The sequence below is a fragment of the Argentina silus genome (assembly GCF_951799395.1).
Source record: "Argentina silus genome assembly, chromosome: 7".
Classification (NCBI taxonomy): domain Eukaryota; kingdom Metazoa; phylum Chordata; class Actinopteri; order Argentiniformes; family Argentinidae; genus Argentina; species Argentina silus.
The window spans coordinates 20,989,600-20,994,599 of NC_139661.1; the positions used below are offsets into that span (position 1 = coordinate 20,989,600).

The 5,000-nt window shown below is 46.9% G+C and overlaps 1 protein-coding gene across 1 annotated transcript in view; it reads left to right on the top strand.

Moving 5' to 3' along the window:
• pde4d (phosphodiesterase 4D, cAMP-specific) overlaps positions 1-5,000 on the top strand; it is a gene marked incomplete at its 5' end in the record, with an annotated part of 59,216 nt that overhangs the window by 17,955 nt on the left and 36,261 nt on the right. The window lies entirely within an intron of this gene.

The following is a 5,000-nucleotide window of genomic DNA, read 5'->3' on the forward strand; positions in this document are numbered from 1 at the left end:
TGCGTTGACGTTCAGTGTGTGAGATGAGTCTACCGGTGAACTCTGAATATCTCTCCCTGGAGAAGATAGCCCGCTACCGCCATGCTTGCACCACTGGGTCACCGTACGCTACCCACAAACCTATCGACATCAAGCCCCGCGGCAGGAGAGGGTAACAGCGGGGGGGCTGGGGGAGGGAGGGGAGGGGGGGGTAGAAGGAAGGATGAAAGTGTGTGTGTATGTGGGGGGGGGGGATGTATACCTCAGATATGTTTTGATTCTTATGCATTATTCTTGCGTGGTGTGTTTCAGGGGTTTTTTGAAGTGTTTGAAGAGTATTGTTGTTGTCAGCCTGTTGTCATTATGTCTCAACAGAAGCCTCTCACTTAGTTTGCTGCTTGGTTTCAGTGTCAGCGCAGAGCTGGTCCCTGTGTGTGAGAGGTTGAGGCCCCGGCGGAGGAGGGCAGAGAGAGAGAGAGAGAGAGAGAGAGAGAGAGAGAGAGAGAGAGAGAGAGAGAGAGAGAGACGATGTGCCAGAGGAGGAGAAGTGTGGGAAAGTTGAGAGTGACACAGAGTGTGATTGAGTGTCATTAGCCAGCTGTATTGATCAGTAATAGCTCTCTAAATCCCTTCCTCATTCTGTGTGTGTGTGTGTGTGTGCGTGCGTGCGTGTGTGTGTGTTCTCTCTTATCTGAGCCCTACCTGCCCTGTACTGATAAATAGCTCTACCTGGGCAACCTTAACGATCAGAGCTGTGCTCACATTGGACCGTGGCCCGGGGTTATGTAAAGCACCGTTGCTTGGTCGCTGTGCAGCCACGGCCTGGTGGAAGGGTTCTTCGGAGAAGGATTTGTACAGCTTGAGTTCTGCTGTTGACTCTGTGTACTTCCAGTGTCGCACAGGTGGCCATCGATAGCCACAGCAAACACATTGGCTGACAGGTGTGTGTGTGTGTGTGTGTGTGTGTGTGTGTGTGTGTGTGTGTCTGTGTGTGTCTGTGTGTGTGTGTGTGTGTGTGTGTGTGCAACACATATCTGCTGTAATATTGTGCTATTAGAGAGACAAATAATCAGACTCCTTGAAGGTATATGTACGTTTATCCATGCTCCGGGAGAGAGGTGCATTCAGCTGATAATTGAGGTTATTGGTGAACTCTGAAGCTGATAGCCGTGCCACTCTCCTCCCATTAGCGCTAATGCTGGAGATTTTTAGATCTTGTTTTCGTCATAGTGTCTCTGTCTCTCTGAGTATTATTGGGGCACAGTGCCTAGAATCCAATTAGTGTGTGTGTGTGTGTGTGTGTGTGTGTGTGTGTGTGTGTGTGTGTGTGTGTGTGTGAGTGTGTGTCTGTGCACGTGAGCCTGTGTGCACATGTGTGTGTGCACATGTGTGAGTGTGTGTGTACACGTGTGTGTGTGTGTGTGTGTGTGTGTGTGTGTGTGTGTGTGTGTGTGTGTGTGTGTGTGTGTGTGTGTGTGTGTGTGTGTGTGTCTTAAGGTAAAGGTCAGTGGCATTATAGACATATAGATATGGGTGGAGCTTTGCCTGTCAATACAGTGGACCCACCATCTGTCCTTATTGCCCTTTTAACCTCAATTGAAGATATTTATGTCACTATTTACTGATTTTTTCTTAAGGGAACATTATTTACGATTTTACATGCACCATATACCAATTTCTGGTAAGCCATGGATAGTTCCCTGCCATAAAATCAATCATACTGTCAAATGTTTGGCCTCTCCATTCTTTGTCAATTGATTGTTGTGTGTATTTTCCTGATCTGAACACTAGGGGGCTACAGTGCTTCTCGAGTAACTGGTAACACAGGACAGGGTGCCTGTTTCAGCACTAGATGGCAATGATCATCTTAAAAAGTCATCTGCATACATAGGCTACTGCTATTCTAACTTTTTGGTACCCTTTTCTTCTCATGGTGATGGTGATGGTGATGATGATGATGATGATGATGATGATGATGATGATGATGATGATGATGATGATGATGATGATGATGATGATGATGGTGATGTTCATCTCCCTTTCATGCACTGACTGACAGCTGTGTGACTAAACCAGCACATTTGCGCTGATCTTCAGGCTCAGGAGCTGGTAAACGTTCGCTGTTCTTGTGAAAATAAAATCAATACTGACTCGTTCAATAACTGTCTATAAGATACAGTACCAGTCAAAAGTTTGGACACACCTTCTCATTCAATGGTTTTTCTTTATTTTTATTATTTTCTACATTGTAGATTAATATTGAAGACATCAAAACTATGAAGGAACACATATGGAATTATGTAGTAAACAAAAAAAGTGTTAAACAAACCAGAATATGGTTTATATTTTAGATTCTTCAAAGTAGCCACCTTTTGCTTTGATGACAGCTTTGCACACTCTTGGCAAGGTGTGTCCAAACTTTTGACGGGTACTGTATGTGGTGAAGTGGAGGCATGTCGACTACAGTACACAAAGCATGGCTTGTGCTTAATCAACTCCCTCAAAAGGTAATTCATTCTTCCAGGCTCATGTTTATAGCAGACATAGTCACAGAGCACAGCCAGACAGCCACCGTGACATCAGCGCCCATAACGTCTGCCGTTCTGCCGCTGTGTTCCATGGTCCTTCGCTGTTTCACGGTTTCATTTACAGGCTAGTTGAATAGGAGGACTCGTGTGTTTGTCCATCTATAACAGGTCTTTGTCCACAGGTGTAGCCGTGAGGGTTGGACTCGTAACAAATACGCAAAGCTACAAAAACTACCTGAACCTTTGTGACTCTATCTGAACCTTTGTGACTCTATCTGAACCTTTGTGACTCTATCTGAACCTTTGTGACTCTACCTGAACCTTTGTGACTCTATCTGAACCTTTGTGACTCTACCTGAACCTTTGTGATGGTGTATCTTGGCTAATGCATACTTGCATACTGTACATACAATTGCTATTGTGAAAGTGTGAGTGTGTGTGTGCATGTTCATGTGTGTGTGTGTGTGTGTGTGTGTGTGTGTGTGTGTGTGTGTGTGTGTGTGAGTGTGTGACGTGCAGCAAGCTCTCACCTCAGGCCTCCCCGCCCCCCCCCCCCCCCTCCCTCCCCCCCCCTCCTTCCTCCCTCCCTCCCCCCTCCACCATCAAACAAAACAACACATCCTCCTTTTGACGTCACACTCATGTCATTACTTCCCGGGCCGGTGTGTGTGTTGAACGTATACTCAGATATCTGTGTGTGTGTGTGTGTGTGTGTGTGTGTGTGTGTGTGTGGAAGCGTGTGTTGGTTAAAACCTGCTGTTGTGTTAGGAAACCTGCGTCATCACTGCTGCACTTACCTGTCAGTGAGACCCTAATGAGGACTCTCTGTGACTGTGTGTGTGTGTGTGTGCGTATGTGTGCGTGCGTGCGTGCGTGCGTGCGTGCGTGCGTGCGTGCGTGCGTGTGTGTGTGTGCGTGCACGTGCATGCACCTGCATGTGTGTGTGACTGGCTCTTACCTTTCCTACTGGAGGTTAATGAGCTTAAAGTGACTGGGGTCTGCAGTCCAACGAGGCAGAAGACCAAGGGTAGCCAACCAGAACAGCCAGCGGAATGTGTGTGTTTGTACGTGTGTATACAGTATGTGTGTGTGTGTGTGTGTGTGTGTGTGTGTGTGTGTGTGTGTGTGTGTGTGTGTGATTGTGATGCAACATTCTCTCTAGAGACAGTCCCGAGAGTTCCGCAGCTCTGTAGAAAGGGTTCTACATTGAACTCAAAAGAAATGAAAACAGGACAACTGAAGAATCCTCTTTGTAGGACAGACATAAAAAGCTAACTTTATTCTTTGGCCCTGGCCAATCTATGTTATTTCTTTCCCATAATCATTTATGGGATTTTGTAACAGTCATTTGAATGATAGGTCAGACAGACACATACTACCTATCTATTTGTAACACCTTGGTACAAAATTAACCCTGGCAATGAGGTCATCATTGTTGTCCAACATTCCCAACCACATTTGACCGAGTTATATCGACATGTGGACATGGTTGTCGACAAATGACTGTCTTTTGTATAAAAAAATAATAATAATAAAAAAAAAAAAATCCATGTTTGTAGAATGTAAATATCTGTTTGATAAGACAGAATGACAGAGGTGCCTGAAGCAGTTGAGTCACGTTGAGGCACTGAACATCTTCTAGGAATTCTCTTTCACCAGAGGAATTTCACCCCACTAACTATTCACACTGAGGCCCCGGGCGAGAGGGTTCTTGTGGATGCCCCCTCTCCCACTCCTCTTCTTGCCCCCCTCTCCCACTCCTCTTCTTGCCCCCCTCTCCTCTCTCCTCTTCTTGCCCCCCTCTCCCACTCCTCTTCTTGCCCCCCTCTCCCATTCCTCTTCTTGCCCCCCTCTCCTCTCTCCTCTTCTTGCCCCCTCTCCCACTCCTCTTCTTGCCCCCTCTCCCCTCTCCTCTCCTTGCCCCCTCTCCCACTCCTCTTCTTGCCCCCTCTCCCACTCCTCTTCTTGCCCCCTCTCCCCTCTCCTCTCCTTGCCCCCTCTCCCACTCCTCTTCTTGCCCCCTCTCCCATTCCTCTTCTTGCCCCCCTCTCCTCTCTCCTCCCTTGCCGTCTTTCGTGCCCCTTCCTCCATTTCTTCTCCCTCCTCTCCTCTCACATTCCTCATCTGTCACTCCCACTTGTTCCTCCCTCCCTCTTTCTCTTTTTCTCTTCTTCCTTCTGTTGTTCAAGCTGGTTAATCTCACTGAAGTTTGTTGTTTATTTACGTTTTTTAGTTTTTTTTTGTCATGATATTCATGTTATTTATATGATGCATTTGGCTTCAACATCCTTATTCCTTCCTTCTTTGCTTCCTTCCTTGCACATTTCCTCCGATGAACGCACTTGTAACTCTCGGTGACTTTTGGAAATTCTCGTTGGAAATCCACCACGTCACATGCTAATAGTATTCTGCTGGCATGCTCCTGCTCCCGCTCACGCTGAAGACTGCCTGCTGCTGTTGGTGTTAGGTTACCGTGGCAGCAGCCTGATTGAC